This window comes from Penaeus japonicus, unplaced genomic scaffold (genome assembly GCF_977035675.1).
Source record: "Penaeus japonicus unplaced genomic scaffold, GWHDUDI00000001_assembly GWHDUDI00000011, whole genome shotgun sequence".
NCBI lineage: Eukaryota > Metazoa > Arthropoda > Malacostraca > Decapoda > Penaeidae > Penaeus > Penaeus japonicus.
Window position 1 is genome coordinate 31,550,266 of NW_028234413.1, and position 25,000 is coordinate 31,575,265.

The 25,000-nt window shown below is 44.7% G+C and overlaps 1 protein-coding gene across 12 annotated transcripts in view; it reads right to left on the bottom strand.

The window, feature by feature from the left end:
- LOC122243603 (uncharacterized) overlaps positions 1–25,000 on the bottom strand; it is a 100,675-nt gene that overhangs the window by 23,797 nt on the left and 51,878 nt on the right. For 4 of the 12 annotated variants that reach the window (XM_043001244.2, XM_086541884.1, XM_043001234.2 and 1 more), the window contains exon 1: positions 12,166–12,319. The exons of 3 other annotated variants lie outside the window; for them this stretch is intronic. The gene's annotated coding sequence lies outside the window, so the exon portion shown is untranslated. Of the gene's footprint in view, positions 1–11,060; positions 11,157–11,821; positions 11,910–12,165; positions 12,320–25,000 lie in introns of those variants that run through there. 5 more of the 12 variants (XR_015191382.1, XM_043001277.2, XR_006222390.2 and 2 more) reach the window with 4 other exon arrangements.

Sequence of the window (25,000 nt, forward strand, 5' to 3'; positions counted from 1 at the left end):
CATAGGTATTGAGTGCCGTCAAGCTTCAAACATGCTATATCAAGGAGTTACTGGTGCTTTCGTTATAACATTGCTGATAAAAGTAAGAATGGAAAAATCTAAATTCATGTATCTATTTCGTTAGTGAACAGCGTAACAATATGGGTAAATATATAAATATCTAACAGCAATTTAGGGTATTTTTGCAAGGCTAAGTATTCAGGATAGGTTCGTGAAAAGTCAAGTACGGGTTAAAATGTAATGTGATAAATATTCTCAAAGTAATTAGGTTATTTCAAAATATGAACAGCCATGCCAAGCAAACTCAATCTGCTTACTCTGCAAGGCACTACTGTTCTGCGATGTGCTGAATGCTAATGTTATTCCTTGAGGCTAAATTTGCTGATGCCGAATTTGCTTTCACTGGTATTATCATAACCAACATACTACGCGTTGCAGATGTTTAATATGGCATGGACAAAATAACAGAACTACTCGCCTTGTGGGAGTAAGGACAAGAAAAACAACTATAATTTAGTAAAGCTGACGAGAAAGAAAGAATTAGCCGACATGATGACGCAGAGGTATGTAGGAACAAGTATATCCGACCTTGACATGTCCGCATACAGGAGGAGGTAGGGAGGTGGGTTGATAGGGAGGGAGAGGGAAAGGGAAAACGAGAATAAGAGGGAGGTAGGTAGGTAGGTAGGTAGGGAGAAGGGGGGGGAGGGAAAGCGAGATGGAGAGAGAGAGAAATGGGAAGGAAAAGCGAGACGGAGAGAAAGAAAAAAAAAAAGGAGAGAGGGAGAGAGAAGAAAGAGAGAGGGGAGGGAGAGAGAGGAGGAAGAGAGAGGAGAGAGAGAGAGAGAGAGAGAGGGGGGAGAGAGAGGAGGGAGAGAGAGGAGTAAGAGAGAGAGAGAGAGAGGAGTGAGAGAGAAGAGAGAGAGAGAGAGGAGTGAGAGAGAGAGAGAGAGAGAGGAGTGAGAGAGAGAGAGAGAGAGAGAGAGAGAGAGAAAGAGAGACGAGAAGAGAGACGAGAAGAGAGACGAGAAGAGAGAAGAGAAGAGGAGAGAGAGAGGGGAGAGGAGAGAGAGGAGGAGAGAGAGAGGGGGAGAGAGAGAGAGAGGAGAGAGAGAGAGAGGAGAGAGAGAGAGGGAGAGAGAGAGAGAGAGAGAGAGAGAGAGAGAGAGAGAGAGAGAGAGAGAGAGAGAGAAGAGGAGAGAGAGGAGAGAGAGAGAGAGAGAGAGAGAGAGGAGGGAGAGAGAGAGAGAGAGAGAGAGAGAGAGAGAGAGAGAGAGAGGGGAGAGAAGAGAGAGAGAGAGAGAGAGAGAGAGAGAGAGAGAGAGAGAGAGAGTGGGGGGAGAGAAGAGAAAGAAGGAAAGAGATAGAGAGAGAGATAGAGAGGAAGGTCAATCAATTGATGCTTGTAATTACTGATGGATTTACAGAACACTAGATATTTATGTATTGTGCAGTTACTTTTTAAGGTCTCTACAACACATGTCCCGAATGTTGTCTTGAGAATCCGTAGTACTGAGGAGTGCTGAGGTTTTACTTACGCGTAAGAACTTGAAAATTTACGAGTTTATCTATCTATCTATCTATCTATCTATATAGCTATATATATATATATATATATATATATATATATATATATATATATATATATATATATATATATATATATATATATATATATGCGCGCGCGCGCGCGTGTGTGTGTGTGTGTGTGTGTGTGTGTGTGTGTGTGTGTGTGTGTGTGTGTGTGTGTGTGTGTGTGTGTGTGTGTGTGTGTGTGTGTATGCGTATTTATGTGCTGTATATGTAAACACGCTCTTGGTTATATAGGCATCGATAACGTCTCCACCAACATTCCACGAGACAGGATTGGCCCAAGGTGAGCCCCACTCGGCTCCATGACCTACATCTTAACGCTAGCAGTGCTGCATGATAACACCATAACAGACCAACTCCTGCATGATAACGGCATGATAACACGCCTTACACGTAGACAAACACGAATACCGAGACAGACATACAAACATACTGACATGCACATACCTGAGAACACGTAAACACTGGCACACAACTATCCCCATATGACTCAAAGCCGAGGCGCGATAAGATTAAAGACTGGGAGAAGGCTGGTATAAGACAGCATTATCAACAACAGCAAGAAAGTAAACGAAACTTTTAAAAAATCAGAGAGACAGATAGATTGAAGTAGACGAGAGGGAGGGAAAATAGGAGGGAAGAAAGAGAAACAGAGAGAGATTGAAATACATAAGAAGGAGGAAAGAGTGGAGAGAGAGAGAGAGAAAGAGAGAAAGAGAGAAAGAGAGAGAGAGAGAGAGAGAGAGAGAGAGAGAGAGAGAGAGAGAGAGAGAGAGAGAGAGAGAGAGAGAGAGAGAGAGAGAGAGAGAGAGAGAGAGAGAAAAGAGAGAGAGAGAGAGAGAGAGAGAGAGAGGAGAGAGAGAGAGAGAGAGAGAGAGAGAGAGAGAGAGAGAGAGAGAGAGAGAGAGAGAGAGAGAGAGGAATAGATAAATAGATGGAAAGATAGAGAGAAAGGGACTACCTCGCAATCTCGTTATCCCTACCTGACAAAATTCCCGAATACCCCCAGCCTTCAACCCAACCCCGACCTAGCACCTCTCCTCAGTGTATCCACTCCCCACCCCCCTCTGGTATGTCGCTACTCTACTACGAACTCCGCCAGTAAAACGCAATTTGCAAAGACGTGCGCCTTCTAACCCTTCCCGCATACCGACCGCGCGATAGTGACCCCGAGGCATGCAAGCTCCATATACTTTATCGCATCTTCATGTCTTTCTCGAGTACTCACACTGGGGTGGGGTGTGAGGGAAAGGCGAGGGGAGAGGGAGAAGGAGGAGTAGGAGGAGGAGGACATTCACAAGATAACGGTTGGGAAGGAGTGAAAGGGAAGGTCATGTGTGTGTGTGTGTGTGTGTGTGTGTCTGTGTGTGTGTCTGTGTGTGTACGCGCGCTTGTGACAAAGAGAACGAGACCCTGAATTAAAAATAAAACAAATAGAAAAGAATGAATGGACGGGGGAGCGTAGCCCAGCCGCCATATACTGTCCGACCCCAAGACGAACCCCGAGTGTGATCGACGACGACCCCAGCCCCACCACAGCACACTGGACCCCGCGATGGCGACGGCCGCGACCCCGAGGGATTACACATCACGTGGGGCGCCGATTCGCCTCGCGCACAAGCCTCCCATAAAAGGTCACGTCGAGAGTAATGAATGACCGCGTTTACGACCCGACCTTATCTATCTATTGCGAGACCTTTTTTTCCTTCTTTTCTGGTGAAATGTTTCGGGTAAGGTGCACTTGAGAGATAGTAAAAAAAAAAACTCAAATAGATATGAAGAAGACTGCGCAAATAAATATAAACAATAAAGAAAGTTATATAAAACTAAGACAATAAAAAAGACGTAGGGGACATAGATACATGGAGGTAGACAGGCAGGTAGTCAGGGCAATCTGCACGCTGAGGGGAAAGACAAGGAAGAGGGGAGAGCCCTTAAAACTCCACTTCCAAACTTTTCGATGAAGAGTGGACAAGGGAGCTGAAGTGGAAGACAAGGGCAAAGAAGAAAGTAAGGAATTATGCAATACGACTTGAGAAAAAGAGAGAGAAATAAATGAATGAATGAATTAATTAATTAATAAATAAAGAGAAAGAAAGGGGAGGGGAAGGGAAGGAGGGAGGGAGAGAGAGAAAGCGAGATCAAAGGAGAATTGATGCCAGTAAATATTTTTTTGTATTACTAAGATCTACCAATGAGGCAGTGAGGAGTGAGATTGGATACGGAAAGGGAACAATAACTAGAAAAAGAAGAAATACAAGTGGAATAAAATGGAGGGATGTAAGCAGGTCGCCCTTGTTGAAAGATTAGTATGACTTCGCAAGTACAGAGAAGAGAAAGATGGGGGGAGAGCGCAGGAGGTTTAGGTGGAATATATATATATATATATATATATATATATATATATATATATATATATATATATATATATATATATATATATATATAGATACATATATACATATATATATATATATATATATATATATATATATATATATATATAGAGAGAGAGAGAGAGAGAGAGAGAGAGAGAGAGAGAGAGAGAGAGAGAGAGAGAGAGAGAAATACATACTAATGATATCCGAGTAAACAGTGAGCTCTCCCCTCGCCAAGATCGACCCGTGATTGAATTACGAATCCCAAATAAAAGAGCTTCCTCCGAGAACGCGCTACGGCCCCCTCCCATCCCATCAGACACCTGGCCCGCGCTCCAGGACTTGCTCCAACTCGACCCGGTGTTTTTCCTCCTAAACACCGATCCCCGGGCGGAAAATCCTGAACCCGGCGATGAAGATTACGAACCACGAGAGGAAAATACCGGGAGAGTGGGGGGAGGAGGGGAGGGGGTGGGGAAAGAGGGAAAGCAATAAGCAGTAAATAAGAAGCTGAGATAATGACCGCAGTGAATCGAGGAGAGAGGATGTTACGGCGCCGCAAGAAGTGAAAATTGGCGACGAACGGATGGACACAGATTGGAGGAAAGAAACGGGGCAGGCGGGTACAATGATGAAAATAAGGCGCGGGGGCTGATTTATGGGGCCTCGAAGGACGCCATGACATGAACACACGACGAGGATGCACTTCGTTTCATGGAGGTCATGTTTTTTCCCCCTTTTTGTGATTAAGGGGATGGTGAAAAAAGAAAGATCCATGAAGAACGACTATGGAGAGGGAGAGAGAGAGAGAGAGAGAGAGAGAGAGAGAGAGAGAGAGAGAGAGAGAGAGAGAGAGAGAGAGAGAGAGAGAGAGAGAGAGAGAGAGAGAGAGAGAGAGAGAGAGAGAGAGAGAGAGAGAGAGAGAGAGAGAGAGAGAATGTTTGCTAAAAAACTTAGTAAATGCTAACTAAACCACCATTAAATACACCTACCCAGGGAGGGAAATATTAGATGACAAGGAATATGTGCCGATGATACTGGCTTATCGTCATTTTGCTAAAACTAGAATATAAACAGGATATTCATAAACTGTCTGTATATAACGATGTTAAAAAGCGACACACAAAAGATCCTATCGTCCCCAGGTGCTTACACCAGCATCGAAGTAGAGTGGAGTGAGATGGAATATGCATATAAGCACTTCCCGGGCGGCTCTTGAACCCAGAACCTGCCACTCCATTCATGGGCGAGAGAGAGACGAGACCTATGACCTGGGTCACCCCAAGACCTATGCCTCCAATGGATCATGGAAATTTGACCCGTAGGCTGTGTGTGATTTACAAACAAGAATATCACGTGTGTGTGTTAGTGAGTGTGTGTGTGTGTGTGTGTGTGTGTGTGTGTGTGTGTGTGTGTGTGTGTGTGTGTGTGTGTGTGTGTGTGTGTGTGTGTGTGTGTGTGTGTGAGAGAGAGAGAGAGAGAGAGAGAGAGAGAGAGAGAGAGAGAGAGAGAGAGAGAGAGAGAGAGAGAGAGAGAGAGAGAGAGAGAGAGAGAGAGAGAGAGAGAGAGAGAGAGAGGGAAGGAGAGGGAGAGAGAGAAAAGGAGAGAGAGAGAGGGAAGGAAAGGGAGAGAGATAAAGAGGGATATAGGGGAAAAGAGAGAAAGGGGGACAATGGGGGAAAGAGAAGAAGAGGGAGAATGGGGGAAATAGGGAAAGAGAGAAAGAGAAAGAGAAAGAGAAAGAGAAAGAGAGAGAAACTAGACCGAGGAAAGCCACAAATCTCACCTGCTCAATTCATGTCTCGAGACTTTGCTCTCTCCTGAATCTTCCTCAAGAATGACAGTCACAACTATCCACATCCCAACACTTTGGGGAGTGATTCCTTCAAGCACTTCTGATAACGAGCGGAGGGGAAAGGCAGAGGGGAAACGAGTGAATGAGAACGCACACGTGTTAACAGAGTAGACAGATTCCAATATGGGGAAAATCTCGCTGAAATTCCAGCCCATGTAGATCTTGTTCTATGTACGTATAGTACCGTATATATGCATGGATGTACGAATTGTACGTGGATCGATAAGTAATGCACGGCATGTATGTGGGAGGGAGAGAGGCAGGGAGGGGATAAGGATTGGAGAAATGAGGAGGGATGGGACAGAAAAAGAGAAAAGGAGGAGGAGGAGGATAAAAGGGAGAGAAAGAGAAGAGGAGGAGAGGGAGGGAGATAAAAGGGAAAGAAAGAGATTAGGAGGAGGTGCAGGGGGTTAAAAGGAGAGGGAAAGAGGGAGAAGGGAGGAGGAATGGAAAGGGAAGGAGAGGGAATTAGGGGTGATGGAGGGAGGGAGAGAGGGAGGAGAGAGGAGAAGGATGGAGAGACAGAGAGAGAGAGAGAGAGAGAGAGAGAGAGAGAGAGAGAGAGAGAGAGAGAGAGAGAGAGAGAGAGAGAGAGAGACCGATCCAATAAGACCTAAGGAGGGTGTTAAAGACTCCACTGCAAGATCCCGGTCAGGAATGGGAGACACTTCCTGTGCGAGAAACCATCCGCTCAGAGATCTCCGACAATAGCTAAGTGGAGAGACAAAAAAAAATCTGGTACAGGATTCTTACAAAAGAAAAAAAACACAAAACAAGGAAGAAGGAGGAGAACGGAAATAAAGAGGTTAATGAAGGAGAGTAGGAGATAGAGTGGCGCGTCGCGAGCATAAAATGGGATAAGTTTATCAGGGGAGTGATGGACCACGACTCCTTCCTCCAGCCCCCATGGTCACCACGCCCTACAGGAGGCGGTAGTAGAGAGGGAGGAGAAGAGAGGGAAAGGAAGGGAGGGGAGAGATGGGAAGGGCAAGGAAGGGAAGGGAAAAGAAGGGGAGGGGAGGGTAAGGAAACGAAGGTAGGAAAAGAAGAGGAGAGGAAAACAAGGAAGGGAATGGGAGAGGATGGGAGGGAAAGGAAAGGGAAAAGGGGGAGGGCGAGAAAGGTCGTTTGGTGATCCAGAGCTTTGTGATAAGGGCGCGACTGACCGGCGTTGTCTCCAGAACGAGCTCACCATCCATTTCCCTCCAGGCCTCCATCCCCTCGCTAGATAATTCGCCATCAACCATACCGCTACGCTATTCGCGACATGCTAACCATCCAATGGCCGCAAGGTGACAATCACAACGAGCTTATATAGGGAATATTAAACACAACACGCACACAAACCCCGTTGAAGATTATCGCAATCGTAGCCGCCACAATTCCCTACAGCTGTAATCTACAATAGGTCTTATAAATCGCAAAACCAACAGGAAGTCATAACATCCTGCCCTTTGTCTACACCTAAGGCAATAATTATATCAGACTAATTAATGGACTAATTATCCAGAACACCCAGTAGTGCCGAGGGAAATTTCTCAAGGAAATTTTTTGCGTTAATGCACCCGTCTGGCTGAGCTAAGTGGAAAGGCTCGCGGGCTAGACGCGTCGGGGAGAAATGAGTCTAGGGACCGGCACTCCTGAGAGGCGCATGCCAAGTGTTCTTAACAGAGAGGAAGGACAATAATTAGTGGCAGAAGACGACCTAGAAAATATAATGAGACAAAAATAATAAAGAAAAAAAATAGTTATTGAGATTATTAATAATCGCATGACGGTGTCAAAGGAAATGCTAAAAGGAATGTGATTGATGGTATAAGATTATCTGCGGCATCAACAGCCAGGACACTATGAAATAAACATCAAAACAATATACACCACATATGAGGCCAGGTTCCAAAAGCAAACGAAACCAAATGAAGAAGACAAAGACCAACAAACAAATTGATCGGTTCCATGTCCGTGCCTCACCTCGTTTCACGCTTCCTCCGCCTCTTGAGAAACTGCTTGCATATACTTCATAAAGTGTTTTGGCTCAGCCATGATCAGGCTGAGACTTTCTTTAACATTCTTTTACCCTTCGGACGACCCCTAAAGCGTGTGACGGTCATGGAATGGGGTGGGGTGGGGGATGGGTAGGGTGAGGGGGATCAATGAAGAGCTCACCACACCAAGGCCTGTACGACCTAGTCTGACCCGGCACGACATCACTCGGTGCATGAAGGTATCTTTAGATCGAGGGAAAAAAATATCTTGGCAAGGTGACAGTTTAATGTTATCTTATTTCTTTCTTAAAAAAGGTCTTTCATACATGAAAGTATAAATCCTAAAAAATCCGTAAATTCTAGCTGCGGATATTCCCAACCCGGCACGTTTCCTGTGTGTAACCTCCGCTCTGCCGTGTCAAGTAAACCATCGCCGGAAGACAACGTGTAATTATGTCCTAACGACGCCTCCTCCTCCATTGCATCCCCCCCACTTCCCCTTCCTTTCAACAAGCAATGTGCAACAAACACCTCCATTACTCCACGTGCATGAACTCCACACCATCTTGCAAACATCATCAAGACCCAAACCAAAGCATACAATACCAACAACATAACACCAAACGTACCTACAAATCCAAAAAAAAAAAAGGTAATCTGCTCTTCCGATCCCTATACTACGTCACCCTCCAGATGAAACGCCTCCATCAAATGCCTTCCTCCTCCACCTACTCCCTCAAGGCCGGCGTCTCCTCACTCAATTAGCCACAGCCTATCTCCGGCGTCCACCCTCATCCCGGCGACATTAAGTCCCCCTTTACGCACACATACAAGCCCATTCGAGGGCGAGCATCAATCACAGAGGGCTGAGGACGAGCGTGATTAAACTCTGGGCGCCGTGATGGAACAAGGGAAAGGGGTTTGGGGCAAAGACGGGGTGGGGGGGGACGAAAGAGGAGAGAGGAGGGACAAGGGGGGAGGGGAAGGAGGAGGAGGAGGAGGATGGGGGAGAGGAGATAGTGGTAAAGGAGGCGGCTGTGGAGAAGGGGGATAAGGGGAGAGGGGGAGGGAGAGGGGGAGGGAGAGGGAGAGGGGGGGGGAGGAGGCGGCGGTGGAAAAGGAAGAGAAGAGGAGAAGAGGAGGAGGGGAGGAAGAGGAGAAAGGACGAAGGAGGAGGAAGAGAAGGTGGAGGGGCAGAGAGGAGGGGGGGGGAGGGAGGGAGGGGGGGAGGGAGAGGAGAGGGAGGGGAGGCAAGTGAACGAGAAAGAGAGGGGGAAAAAGGGTAAAAGGATCTTGATAGACTAACGCGCCATTCCGAGAGAGAGAGAGAGAGAGAGAGAGAAAATTTTCCTTTTCTCCGTCCATATCTACACGCACCCCAACCTTTCTCTTTTCTGCATTGCCATTATTTCTTATCTATTATTCTATTCTTGTCTCACATATTTCAAGGCTCCTCTGTCCTCTTTCCCAAATGAGCATCGTGTCTCCTTCCTCTCGCCCGCCTCCCTCCTATCTGCGCCTGTTCCTGACTCCCTTTCACCTCCGCAGCCAGGTGTGTATTAACATGCAATGCCACCAAAATACGCGGCCCAGATAGCTCTATCATGGGGAGTGCTTATGGTGAAGCGATCGTGAATATTTGGAGCTGCATTATAATTAAATTCCGAAATCCATTAAATACGGCTATGTATTTTTCTAATTTATCCCTCTTTCTGACATGTACATGTGTGTGTGTATATATATATATATATATATATATATATATATATATATATATATATATATATATATATATATATATATACACACACACATACACATATACATACACACACATACACACACACACCGAGAGAGAGAGAGAGAGAGAGAGAGAGAGAGAGAGAGAGAGAGAGAGAGAGAGAGAGAGAGAGAGAGAGAGAGAGAGAGAGAGAGAGAGAGAGAGAGAGAGAGAGAGGCGTAAAGTAACATAACATTTCGAAATCTATCTGAATAAATATGGATAATCATCCCCAGATTCATTAGCACAGTTGATACTAAAAATCGAACCGTAACTTTATTTTCTTCATTTTTCTTTCTTTTTCAATCGCCATCAAATACTTCGAACCGCGAGTTCCGAACGAAGACTTCAAAAGACTCCAAAGGAACGCCTCGGGGAATTTGCCGTCCTTAGGGCTTGTTAAAAAGAGGCTGGAGTTTATGCCTTCCATTTGGACTCGCGTCGAGATGCAGCGAGCAATTCCGGCCGACAGAAGGTATTAACGTTGTTCTTCCTTAGCGCGGGAGTTAACACGGTGTTACGGTGTTACTTACTCGCTCCCAGCCGGTTGAGAAGTGCAGGCTGTGCGAGATAATTGTGCACGAAGAAAGTGTACGTTTTTTTTTACATGATGAATCAGAGGGTGGGGGAGGGTAGTGAATGTGGACAGGAGAATAAGTGTGCGATAAGGAGGGATGAAGGGCGGAGATGAGGAGGGGAGAGAAGATGGAGAGAAGGGGAGGAGATGAGGTGGAGAGAGGATATGAGGAGGGGTGGAAAAGATGAGGAGGGGGGTGGATGAAGAGAGGGGGAAAAACTAGGAGGAGGGAAGAGATGAAGAAGAAAAGATTAGAGAGAGGAAAGGGGCAAGACGTAGTATGAGGAGAGTGAATGAGAGAAAGTGTCACATAAGGGCATGTATTATACTAATAATTCTTCCTATGGTCATATACGCCTCCAAAGCCTCGCACATTCCAACGATCTCGACAAAAACATCTTCGTCAAGGGGGTCAATTGACGCGGGCAGATGTACAAATACACTGAGTGAAACCAACATTTCTGTAACTCCGCCGTTTATCTCCTAATCCTTAAATAATTATCAAACCATAAACTTTATCCTCGTGCGCCTTCTAAGAAAGAGAAGATGAGAGACAACTCAGAATCCACGAGTCTTCTCATTAACTTTTATCACAATAAATCCATCAAAACTTTATGAGTTTGTGCTTTCTCACTAATCACACCGTAATCGAAATGGATGGCGCTAGTCAACCTAAACCCAGCTACATTTTCATCTATTCAACAAGGGAGAGAGAGAGAGAGAGAGAGAGAGAGAGAGAGAGAGAGAGAGAGAGAGAGAGAGAGAGAGAGAGAGAGAGAGAGAGAGAGAGGGAGAGAGAGAGAGAGAGAGAGAGAGAGAGAGAGAGAGAGAGAGAGGGGGGGGGGGAAGGGGAAGGAGTCTCAGCGAACAAATAAAAAAATCTAATACAAACCACTAATAAGAACTCGCAAGAGCTACCTCACGACCGCGCACACCTGATAACCAACGCTTACTGCCAGTAATGTGATGGTGCATGTAAACAAGCGTATACTTGGACATCTTCGTCCGGAAAGCCCAAGACGCAATCAACGGAAACGTAATGACCAACCGATAAACGTGTCTCTTTACATGAACCAGATTTTCCGTTATTTGTCATTCATATAGCCAAGGCCCACTGAACGATATGAATCATCTATTCAACAATCGATTTCATGAACTTCGCGAATGCAGCCTCAGGAAAGATGCTATGCACTTTTAGCTGACTAACCTACAAGGAGCACCATTTCAAAACATCGGAAACTTCAGAGTACCTGGAAATTCTGACATACGTGGACCAGTGAACGTTCTACTTGTAGCTGTGATGTATGTGGTTTTCTTTGTCCTACGTGAGAACATAAACACATCCCCCATGAAAGGAAATATTGTCAACAGCGGCTAAGCAGTTATTTTTGTATGTTTACGGTTAAATTCGTTCAAGCTAGAAATAGCATTCTGTGATGACGTAATTCTGTTTCCTATTCCAGCCTGTGACAGACCATTGCGATTTCCATATATTCCTTATTTCATTTCTTGTGAACGTCAAATTCCCTAAGGGACCTTTTTACATAAATGATCCAACCATATGAACTGATCATCATTTCTTTGTCATGCTATTTCTCATCTTCAAGACAACAAATAACGAGTGCTTCAATCTGAATATTGATAAATGCTTACCTGCAGAACTAAAGTAAACCCAAAGTAGCTACTCTCGGAATGTTGTTGACGGTATGACACTAGACAGGATACTGACGTGATCGCCCCTCAGAGTCCGCCTAAGGGTCTGACTCTCGTCTCCATGTGGTTAAATGCTGACTTCAGGTCTGTCCGTCTCCTGAAGTGCGCGGTCATATAGCGTACTCTGGCTATAGTACTCTGGTATAGTTGGCTTGGTAGTTAGGTTAGTGATCTACCTTGAGGACGTCTGGCAAAACATAACTACTTTGAAAAAAAAGAAATACTGCAATTGCGAGAGACAAAACATGCACGTTCGATCACAGTGCAAAACAGTGAAAACTTACATATCTCGCTGCCTCTCTCTACCAAAAGAAAGAAAGAAAAAGGAATCCCTTGAGGAGTAACCTCGGCTCCACCTTCGCCATGTCTGCAACTCCGTGCAGAATTCTGGGTTCAGTCTATTTCCCCCGTCGCGTCTGAGCCGTGACTCAAGACACGGCCGTAAAAGCGCGCAGGACTCCGCCCGGGTGGTGTCGCGTGGACCCCAGCCACTCATTACGCAAACCTCGGCCAGGGCGGGCGCGCGTCACGAGAATCAAACTGAAGCGAAATGAAACTGACGGAAACGAGAACATCTCCAAGAGGGAAAAATTGCGAAACGCAAATATTATTAGAAAAAGAGCGGTATTACTAAACATCACTATCATTACGCAATCCAACGCACAAGAACAGTCAAGTCCCGCAATGTTGCAATCAAGGGAATGCCAAGTGTCGTGATAATTGGTAATGATCAAATTCACCCAATTCTCCGCACTACAACAACAGCAACAGAATACATGCAAAAGCAGATAAAACCAGAAAACATCAATGGCAACTATAAGCCAAATACCAACGAAGTATCGACTCAACTATAAGAAACGCAAGACCAACGCCACAACAAATACCCACCACTACTAAAGCCACTGTCCAGGACGTCAGCCCTCTCTTGTGTGTTTCAAGCGGACTTACGCGGGGGAATTCACCTACATATCAATGGTCACTTTAATTGCGCATATAACAACCAGTCGCCTAGTTGACATCAGTGTTATGCCGTTCTAAGAAAAGTGACTCAGAATCGACCCACTGCTTTTCTTGACACGGGAACAGAGTTGAAAACAATATATTGAATGTGCTTCACTTAATGTCAGATAATCTATAGTTAATACAAATATAAATTTAGTCATTGGTGAATTTACACTAAGATAGTAGCGACCACATTTCACACACGCACACATATATATAAACCGGACACAGATGCCATATATATAAGTATACATAGACATATATACAGACATACATTCAAACACATACGCACACATCTCTTTATACATTTTCTTATACATTCTCGCCGTTCCTTAAGCATGACTTTGCAAATCCAATAAGGTCCTCCCGTAATCCACTTATGGCTACAGGGTGAAATGCATTCCCGTAATTCCCTGCCGGCCGTTGGGTGTGTTCTCTTATCCCCCTAACTCCAGAATGTAGCCTACTGCGGCCAGACCTAAAACTTCTTTGATTTCCCTCGGGCTTATCGCCTAGCTGTCGTTTCACAAGTTCCTGCTCGCTTTACTAGAAGCTGAAAATAACTGGAAGCGAAAAAAAATCATAATTCCATTCGTGTGTGTCTCTTTTTTCTTTCGCTCGCTGTTTTATTCTCTAATAAAACTTATATGAACGACAATAATTTTACACATTTCTATTCGCGGCGGCGAATGTAAAAGAAAATGAAAATAAGGTTTTCTCATTCTCGTAACATAGACAAAGGGTTACAACCGGAAACCTATCCGGCGCATAGATTATTCACTGCAAGTAATTTGAATTCTCTTATCTGTTTCATGTGCATGAGGTCATACAGCCACCAAACAAACCTAAAGTTTACATGAAAATCAAAAGCAAATACTGATGTGGCAACCCTCTCCTTCCATTATGTTAAGCAATAACAATAACTATAAATGACTAACACAACGGCTACCAATCTTTGTAATAAAAAACAACTATAAACAATTTTATCACAAGGAGAAATCATACAGTAACAATTATTAATCACACGTTCACCCACTGGCTTAACGTTTTATTGCTCCTGCGTAACTGCCCTGCCCTATCGCATAGTTGGCCATTACTGCAGCCCTTTGATGGCAATCAACTCATCATTAAGGCCAATGCACGCAATTTCAATTTCAAAAACTGAGTGTGAAACATTTAGTAATACACATACACATACACATACACATACACATACACACACACACACACAACACACATACATATATACGCACATTACATACATACAACACGCTCGCGCTCATTACATTAGATCATCACACACCATATGAACATAATCGTTATAATCTACTACCATCACTGCAAAACTAGATCATTTGTCTTCCGAAATACAACTCTAATCCCAATGCCATGAACAATGACTCATATTAATGGTCATCGTTAAATAACTATGAATCGCATATAGAGTGAAAATTATGTATAATTGCATGTATTTTCAGTATCATGACATCGAGAATGGACAGTTACATAATGCACAATTGCATAGGTATCAGGACTTTTGGCTTTGCTTTAAAAACGGTGGCTAACCTGTATGTGTTGACCTAAGATTCATTTGTAATCAATAAAACAAACTAAGGTCAAGGTAAACAAGTATAATAACGATTATAATAACCGGTTGTAAAGACATGACTCCCTCGTTCCAACCACCATCACCACCGCCTTCGTCACAACCAACACTAACACCGCCTATATTGAAGCATGTCAGTGCTGCAATCACTCTCGTCATTAGCACATCAAAGAGCTGCTTCCATCGAGCATTTGTTTATCTACCGCTCGCTGCAGGACAGAGGCCTGCTTTCATGTTGGAGACAGCGTCAAAGAACCGGTCATCAGGCTTTCAATTCAGGCACGTCCCCCCCCCACGCCCCATTCTCCTTTTGCTAAGCTTTCTTCACTCCAGCACGGTGATGTCTGGCCTATCAAATCCCCTAAACATTTCCCTTGCGTACATATACGCACACAGAAAAGATATACATATCTATGCCTGCAGATACATGAACAAATATATATACATATATACATTATATATACATATATAATATATATATATATATATACATTATATATATATCATATATATTATATATATACATATATATATGCATATATATATATAATATATATACATATATGTATATATATACAGTATATATATATATATATATATATATATATATATATATATATATATATATATATATATATATATATATATTCCCTCTCTGTTTGGTGAACTGCTATCCCCGTGACTTCTTCTGAAGCCAAATGCCAGCATCCCCAATAGCCGCTCACACCCCTCAATCTCTAATTTTCCGCGCAGGATTGCTAAGTGTCAACACGGTCGATTGCCAGATGGTGCTGTGGTTCGACTGAGGGCAAAGGGGAGGGCAAGGGAGGGGGGAAGGAAAGGTAAGTAGGCGATTCCCTCTTAAAGCGTGTCATAGCAGGACTGGCTGGCAGGGGAAACTTTTACGTTAAGAATAAAAGTAATTACCAAAATGACCGATGCACATCGTTACACAATCAGGTAATATCATAATAACTATAATCACAGCGTACAACACCACAACGGAGTCCGAAGAATAAGCTACCAAAGACGAAAGCCGTGTTATAGGTTATACATGTATCATCCCAGGCAGTAAAGAAATAAAAGCCAAGACTGCACGGAGGGACTGTCAAGGCTGAAACAAGAAAGTGTCAAGCCCTAAGCTAAAACGTCAGAGGGAGAACGATGAACTATTGTCACGAGGGCAGACAGGGCGTGAAGTCGTGTATGCAGGAAATCGTCCAAAGACCCCCCCCCCCCCGTCTCCTTTTTTTTCTTTTCTTTATGGAAATCACTCAGACGCAGGGTGGAAATTGCTCCAGCTGATGAAAAAATACTTCCCGAGAGTGGAAAACTGTTCGCGGAGAAGGGGAAATTACCAGCATCTGTGAGGTGGGGCGAGGGAAGGAGGTTGTGCTGGAGTGAGGGGTGTGTGTGTGTGTGTGGGGGGGGGGGGGGAGAGCCTAAAACCTACAGCTAGATCTCGTGTTTCTTGATAGCTTACTGCGGTTGGGATGATGGTACACTAGACACAGGCACGGAAAAACACTATAAATGAATGTAAGCTAAATTTAGATGTATGAAGCTCCTAATCCAGAAAATAACCGTAAAAAAAAGATGAAACAAACGACCTCTAAGAACCGTCGGCCTGACGAGTATTAAACAAATGATATAACGAACAACATACATAACTTATAAACATGAACACTTATCAAAAGCGTAAAATAAAACAAATGCCCATTTTCCATGCAAAAAAACAAGTCAAGCAAAACAAACGTCAAATTCCTATATATAAACACGCAATGCAACGACAGCGACATCGTGAACCAGGGATGGCCGCCAGACTTTAAAGACAGATCATCATTTATCATTTATCAATTAACAGATTCATCATAAGCCTGCATCAACATTAGGCCAATTAAGTAAAACAAGAAATCAATAATCAATCATATTTAAATACAAGACCAATTTGGTAAAAAAAAAAAAAAAAAAAATCGTACAATACCAAACATATGAAAGTACGTCGTTTCATACATTATTAACCTCATTGCGGATTAGTGGTGAGGGGAGGCCGCGATCAGACTGGTTGATCGCGATTTACTTTATCGCCACCACTGTCCCTACTAACATAATTCGCAAAAGGAGATAACGATTCGAGGAAAATAGGATGGGAAAAGAGAGGGAACACAAGGAAATGAAGAACGCGGTGTGTATGTATGAACGAGAGAGAGAGAGAGAGAGAGAGAGAGAGAGAGAGAGAGAGAGAGAGAGAGAGAGAGAGAGAGAGAGAGAGAGAGAGAGAGAGGGAAGGAGGAGGGAGGGAGAGAGAGGAGGGAGAGAGAGAGAGAGAGGGAGAGGGGGGGAGAGAGAGAGGAGAGAGAGAGAGAGGGAGAAGAGAGAGAGAGAGAGAGGAGAGAGAGAGAGAGAGAGGGAGAGAGAGAGAGAGAGAGAGAGAGAGAGGAGAGAGAGAGAGAGAGGAGAGAGAGAGAGAGAGAGAGAGAGAGAGAGAGGGAGAGGAAAGGGGGGAGGGGGGAGGGAGGGAGAGAGAGTGAGAGAGAGGGAGAGGGAGAGGGAGAGGGAGAGGGAGAGGGAGAGAGTGAAAGAGGAGAGAGAGAAAAAAAGAGACCGAGCGAGAGTAAGAGTTATAAAGACAGAAAACAAGAGAGACAAAAAAATACCGGTACCGCAGAGATGACAAACAAAATCTAATCGCTTTTGGCCCGATCGCGGGAACTTCTGTCTCATTACCCACTTTTTATAGGAAAGTTTAGCGCTGTCTTCCTGCCAAAGAACCAATTCGCGGTTAATTGGAAATGGATTTTTTGCCCCAACTGTTCGTCAACCGACTCCACGTGCGAGCGTCGCCGGATAAAATTAAATGGTTATCAATATTTCATACATTTCAAAGGAAGTTAGCGTGCCCATTATATCAGCTGAGCCCCGAAATTAAATGTTTATATCTATTTTCATCAGCAGCAATAAAGGTGAAAAAATTAAATATGTCAACTATCTATCTTTCTATCTATATCTATCAACAGCTTTCGATCTATCTTCATCACTTGAATCAGCGCATCATAGCGGGGTTCAGGGCGAGCGATGGAGGTGCGGACCTAAGGGTTGGCTAAACTATGCCCTCTCTTTCGTCTTTATTCTTTCATCTATTGCCGTTCTTCTACATTGGTTTTCTGGATATTCCTGATAACTGTAATCATCCTTTTTTACCTAAATTACGTCTGACATTCGATTTCATTTAATCGTAAGTATTTCATAAAAAAAAAAAATTACATTTTGGAGGGTCTCTTTCAACGTAAAGACCACTCTCGGTGTTCTTTTTACGTTGCTTCTTTAAACTCTAAAGCCTTCTACACGTCTTCTATGACTTTAAACACGTCATTTGGTTGCTCCATCATCTCGTATCATCGGTAGGTCGAGCCACAAAGACTTATTCAGGGGTGACCCAAAAACAAATTAAGCGCATGTGGAAATTAATGAAGATCCTTGCGAACTAACGGCCGCTACTACCATTCCACAACTCTTTGAGGTTCATGAGTTTCGGAGGAGCGAACGGGACCCTTCATTAACCGGTCCCTAAGCCTTCCCGGACTAACGGGTAGTTCAAGTTCGCCTCGCGAGGTGCTGTATTACCTCGGGATCCTCACTACGGGTAAAGGGTGTAACTTATATCATCTATACATCTCTCTCTCGACATATATGTACTCTCCCTCCCACACACACTCTCTCTCTTTCTGTCTCTCACCCCCCCTCTCCCTCTCCCTCTCTCTCTCTCTCTCTCTCTCTCCCTCTCTCTCCCCCCCCTCTCCCTCTCTCTCTCTCTCTCTCTCACCCCCCCTCTCCCTCTCTCTCACCCCCTTCTCTCTCTCTCTCACCCCCCCCTCTCCTCTCTCTCTCTCTCACCCCCCTCTCCCTCTCTCTCTCTCTCTCACCACCCCTCTCCCTTTCTCTCTCTCTCTCTCACCACCCCTCTCCCTCTCTCTTTTTCTCACCACCCCTCTCCCTCTCTTTCCCCTCTCTCACCCCCTTCTCCCTCTCCCTCTCTCTTACTCTTCTTCTCTCCCCCCTCTCCCTCTCTCTCAATCTTCTTCTCTCCCTCCTCTCCCTCTTCCCCCTTTTCTACATGCATGTTCCCGTATACAGGCGCTTACAAACAAATAAAAATATAATCGCGTTTATGCATCTCATAAAAGCTCGATGGTGCAACAAGGATTTAGACGGAGTCATGATAATCATGGCAAGCTTGATCCGCATTGCACATGATGACGTCACATATATTTTTTCATGTAGTTATTGAAAATTTTATCCGTTCATGGCGATAATTATCATTTTCTGAGCCAGTCAGATATATACTGAGTGTGTATTTGTGTTTGTGTTTGTGTGTGTGTGTGTGTGTGTGTGTGTGTGTGTGTGTGTGTGTGTGTGTGTGTGTGTGTGTGTGTGTGTGTGTGTGTGTGTGTGTGTGAGAGAGAGAGAGAGAGAGAGAGAGAGAGAGAGAGAGAGAGAGAGAGAGAGAGAGAGAGAGAGAGAGAGAGAGAGTGTGAATGCATGAGATAGAGAGAGAGAGAGAGAGAGAGAGAGAGAGAGAGAGAGAGAGAGAGAGAGAGAGAGAGAGAGAGAGAGAGAGAGAGAGAGAGAGAGAGAGAGAGAGAGAGAGAGAGAGAGAGAGAGAGAAGGGGAAAGAGAGCGAGAAAGAGAAAGAGAGAGAGAAAGGAAAACAGAGAGAAAAGTAAAGAGAGAGAGAAAAAAAGAGAACGAGAGAGAGAGAGAGAAAAGAGGGAACGAGAGAGAGAGAGCGAGGGAAAAAGATAGGGAGGGAAATAAACAGAGAGAGAAAGAGAAAGGAAAGGAAAAGCGAGGAAGAGAGAGCGGATGAAATTCACAGCATGTGTACATACATCCACGTACTTAACAGTCTACCGAAGCTAAGCCTTAGATGAACTTGGACCAAAAATATATTTTTTCGTTCCACTCTCCTCCCCAATGCCTTCTCCTCTTCTGATAACTTACTAATAATTTTAAACTTTTAATCCACATAAAACCAAGTTTAATCAACCTTTTCATACATGGATTGTTAAAATAATCATGCCAAATTGAGTTTCTTCAAGTATAACCAAAAATTACAAATTTGGTCTGCCTTTCGTTTCCCGTAAGGGGGGGGGGGGCGAGGAAAAGGGAGAAGGGAATTAAGGAGAAAAGGGAGAGGAGCAGACAGAGGAAAATAATGCTAATATGCATTATGTGTACATCTGGGAGAGGAGTGAGAGCGAGAAGGGGAGTGAAATGAGGGAGAGTGGGAGGGAGGGAGAATGAAGGAGAGAGTGCGAACGTGATAAAGAGAGATGCATCCTTAGCATTAAGGGAAGTACCGCGTATGTGTGAGGGCGTTCGATCTAATGTGCGGGTATGCGTGCGTGTCTGAGCAGCAAACACCCCGATGATGAGGCTATGAGCACCCAAGCACCCCTCCCTCACGTGTCAGCATGAAGCTACCCAGGGCTGACCGGCCGACCCGCAGAAAAAAAAAATGCGAGCGCCCGAATGCGGAATACGCTCACCGCGGGGCCCCGTCTGTGGTTGCCCTTGCCCACGGCCTATGCTGAATTAAAAAAAAAAAAAATCACCAAGCTGCAGAGGAGGACAGGATGGGACGCTGCCACCACCACAAATTGGCTGCAGAGGGAGCAAAGCCTACAGAAATCGATGGCAGCACTGCATCAAAGTAATGGCAGTCCTTGCATCTCGACCAACCCTCTCCATCTTCTGTCCGCCGAAGTAACATGCCCGCTCCTGTTTACTGAAGGCGTCCTCCAAAGGCCTTTCATTAATTGCCGCCAGACTGATACGTCGCATTAGTAGAGCCAGGAGCGGTTGGGCCAAAATGACGTCGTCTTCTCCTCTCCCGGCTAGATAAAGGCCGTGCGAAGTATGTGTCGGTCAGGCATATCAAGAAGGATGTGCTATGCAAAGCCAACGGAGTGGGAAGGGTTAGGGATGAAGTAGGAGGAAAGGAAGGGGGAAGGGAAGGGGGAGAATCTTTAGGAAAGGAGGGGGGTAGGAGGAGGGGAAGGGAAGGAGGAGTAGAAGGAAGAGGGAGGGAGGGAGGAAGGGAGGGAGGGAGGGAAGGAAGGAGAGAGACAGAGCGAGAGAAAGAGAGGAAGCGAGTGAAAAAGAGAGGAAGAGAAAGAGAGAGGATAGAGAGAAAAAGAGGAAAACCCAAACAAAGGGGAAAATAAACCCTACAAAAAATCTAAGCACAATCATACACATAACATTGACAAATACACCACTACCAAGTTCCACACGGTGTGTAGGCGGGAGGGCGGGCGATTCGAGTTGGTGAGGGCCGGGCGGACGCGTTGTCCTCCTCCCTCCTCGCTCCCCCGCCGCCGAAACTTCATAATGAGAAGCGAAAGAAACTCATCTCCTTCTCTCGGACGACGCGGAGGGAATGGCTCTCCCGGGGCTCTCTTAATGGCCGCCTTTTACCGGCTCCCGAATGACATGTGTCACTGGACGGAATCTCGGGAAATGGGGGATTTAAAGAAATGCAGGAAAGAAAAAGAAAGAAAAAACAGAAAAAGACAATCTGAACACAATCTCAGAAACAAAGATGAAAAAGAAATAAATGAAACAAAAACTCCAACTATCGCAAAATGCATATCAAATATGATTGTTTTTTTTCCTTCTTCTTACACCGAAACGGCACAGCCAAACTGAATGAGTAAAACCGAGTACTAAACGCGGGTTTGTCAACGTTAGCATTTTCTTTAACGTTCAAATATCAATTAATTTGCTGTTGCAATTTCCTCTCGCTCTGCAGTCAGAATAAGCCGAAATAATTCAATTTCGTATGAGTAAAAAAAAAGGAGCCTCCACCTTTTAACTGAAGTATTAAAGCCATCAGCTAATGGTATTTGCCCATTTATAGGGGTCAACCGCAAATTTCCATTTGATCGCATTTCACTATTTGAACCACGTGAGAAAGATAGAGAGAGACAGAGAGAGAGAGAGAGCGTGAGAGAGAGAGAGAGAGAGAGAGAGAGAGAGAGAGAGAGAGAGAGAGAGAGAGAGAGAGAGAGAGAGAGAGAGAGAGAGAGAGAGAGAGAGAGAGAGAGGGGGGGGGGGGGGGAGGGGGAGAGGGGGAGAGGGAGAGAGAGAGAGAGAGAGAGAGAGAGAGAGAGAGAGAGAGAGAGAGAGAGAGAGAGAGAGAGAGAGAGAGAGAGAGAGAGAGAGAGAGAGAGAGAGAGAGAGAGAAGAGAGAGAGAAGAGAGAGAAAAGAGAGAAGAGAGAGAAAAGAGAGAAGATAGAGAAAAGAGAGAAGATAGAGAAAAGAGAGAAGAGAGAGAGAGAGAGAGAGAGAGAGAGAGAGAGAGAGAGAGAGAGAGAGAGAGAGAGAGAGAGAGAGAGAGAGAGAGAGAGAGAGAGAGAGAGAAAAGAGAAAGAGAAAAAGAGAGAGAGAGGAAGCGGCGGAGAAAAAAGAGAAAGAGGAAAGAGAGAGAGAATTACTTACAGAGAGAGGGGGGTGCACAAACACAGTTGAAAAACACGAAACATTTCAACTGCTTTTATTGGTGTTGCGGAGGGAAATCACAAGTGCGGGAGTTGGCGCCGTGTCCAATCTAAAATTCAAATGCATTTACTGGACATATTTCTTTAAATCTTAAAAACCTATAAAATACCATTGACATAAAATTAAGACCCTTCAACTGCCAATTCATATGGATTCCTTCAATCATTAAAAATCCCTCTAGCCATTCACTTGATTTTCCTGAGCGCTATCATCCTAAAAAAAGAGACAAAAAGGACAAGAGACTAGAAAAAGGTGCCCGTGGTGGTTTAACAAAGTTCCATCATTTTTTCCCTCTTGTCTTAAACTCTTGGCTGGAATTCTGGATTCACTCTGCTCGTCGCCATACCCGAGCTTAATCCCCTTTAAAGGTTTCAGTAGCAATTTTCACGGCAAACACTTCACTTCTCTTTATAACGTTATTAAAGGCACGAATTTAAGGTCTGTTATTTGATCCTTGCCCCCAATTCATGGCAACGGTTCTCCGCCTTTCCCAAGGAGTCAGGAGTGGAAGATTATATCTATTCATTTATTTGTGTAACTATCAGTATGTTTGTATGTATGTGATGATCTCTTTCAGTATATTTGTATGTATGTATTGATCTATTCATCTATTAAGTGAAAATAAATATCTATTCATTTCCTTGTTAATCTATTAGTATGTATTTGTGAGTCTATACTCGTCTAATTTTATATCCATGCGTCCAGTCCATGCGTGTGTAAGTATGTGCGTGGACGTTTGTGTGTGCAAATGTGTGAATGAATCATAGTTTCTGTAAACGTGTTCATAATGCGTTTCTTACGTTTCTTTTACACCGTTTGGAAGCCTTACAGCTACCCCCCTTACTCACGATGATCCTAGTGGGACGTGTGGAAGCCGTTATCCCCTCGTACTCACCTGTAAAAAAAGAGGAATAATTTTATAATGTAACAAAGAAACAAGGTCACATCATGACATTTACTTGCGAGTAGTGGTACAAGTGGATTTACATGTGGGGTTCTTACATGTCTGTATTTAATTTAAAGAAGAAATATAAATGAGGACCATTAATCATATAACAACAAAAGAAAAATTGATATCAAAATATTTCACAAAAGAGAGACAATGAAAACCTTAAGAATCACATACACGGTCTTTGGGCATTGCAGTATAATATAGCATTTATAGCTACGGATTGTTACTATGAAACATGCGGAATTTGACCTTACGACAGAAGTTTGACTATTCCCCGAAGTCTGTTAAGCACTGTCCTTCAATTACGCTTTCTGCCGGCCGGGATTTACACAGCAGCCCCAGTTCGTCCGGATCTCTTTTCCTCTCGCTTCCCTTTATTCTCTTCCCTTTTTTCCTCGTACTTTTTCCCTCTTCCCCTTCCCTTCACCGTCTCCCTCTTACCCTCGCCCCACTTCGCTTCCGTTCATCACGTCCGTGTCTTATCGTTCTCCTTCTCACATCCCTCGTACCTCTTCCTCTTTTGTTCTTTTATCCGCTCCCTTAGCCCTCTCTCTCTCTCACTCTCTCTCTCCTCTTTTACCCGGCCTCTCACCCATCCACTGGAACGGCACAAGTTCGTCGTAATCCGCTCCACTAGACGAGCAAAATCGTACGTTTTCCCAGTGAGTAAAGTTTCCCGCTTTCAATATCAGCACCGTCTCCCCTCGGGTTCTCATCCCCCACCCCTCCTCCTCCTCTTTGTCCCTCCGTCGCGAGCACTCTGTGATGCTGAGTCGCGTTCAGTCAGTCAGCACTAATGTCAGTGAGTCATGGGTGAGACAGATTTCCTACTGCGTCTGTGGCATTTCCCTGTCTGACTTAAAAAGAGGTGAGTGGCGAGGCAAGGGGGTGGGGGATAGAAATTAAAAAAAACGTTGTGCACTTTGTTCTGCTTGCATTTGCTTTTCCGTCTCTTTGTTTATTTGTTATTTTTTCTGTCTCCATCAAAGTCCCTATCTCCCTCCCCTTCTCTATAAAATACGTACACACAAGCACGCCGGAATCACACAGGATTCAACAAAGCCACGTCTGAAAAGTGAAGAGTATTAAATCGTGGTTTTCCAACCAATCAATCTCAATCCACCCCTAATTGACAACCTGAAAACACTCAACCGAACCATATCCAACGAGACAAGAAACCAACGCACGATACAAAATGAATGAATACGTGAAGGCGTAAAAGCTGTATATCAGTTACCAAAAAATCACTCTCCTATTTGCACGGGAGACAACGTCCTACGTAACAATATAAGTTTCCCCTTCGACTTTTAACATTCAGATCTGTACGTGAGAGAGACGGGGAGAAGAGAGAGCCGGAAGGGGAGAAAGAAGAGGGAAAAGGAGGCAGAGGGAAGGAAAAAAGGGAGGATGGGTGGATGGAGAGATGGAGAGATGGATGGATAGAAAAAGAGAGAGATCGAGATATGGAGAGAGAGAGAGAGAGAGAGAGAGAGAGAGAGAGAGAGAGAGAGAGAGAGAGAGAGAGGGAAGGAGGGAAAGAGGGGGAGGAGGGAGGGAGGGAGGGAAGAGGGAGGGGAGGGAGGGAGGGAGAGAGAGGGATGGGGAGGGAGGGAGGGAGAGAGAGAGAGAGAGAGAGGAGAGGGGAGAGGAGGGAGGAGAGAGAGAGGGAGAGAGGAGAGAGGAGAGAGGGGAGGAGAGAGAGAGAGAGAGGGAGAGAGAGAGAGAAGAGAGAGGGAGAGAGAGAGGAGAGAGAGAGGAGAGAGGGAGAGAGAGGAGAGAGAGAGAGAGAGAGAGAGAGAGAGAGAGAGAGAGAGAGAGAGAGAGAGAGAGAGAGAGAGAGAGAGAGAGAGAGAGAGAGGGAGAGAGAGAGAGAGAGAGAGGAGAGGGAGAGAGAGAGAGAGGGGGGGGGGGGGGGGGGAGAAGGGGAGAGAGGGAGGGTGGGAGAGTGAGGGAGAAAGAGAGAGAGACAGATTGAGAGAGAGGGAAACAGTAATC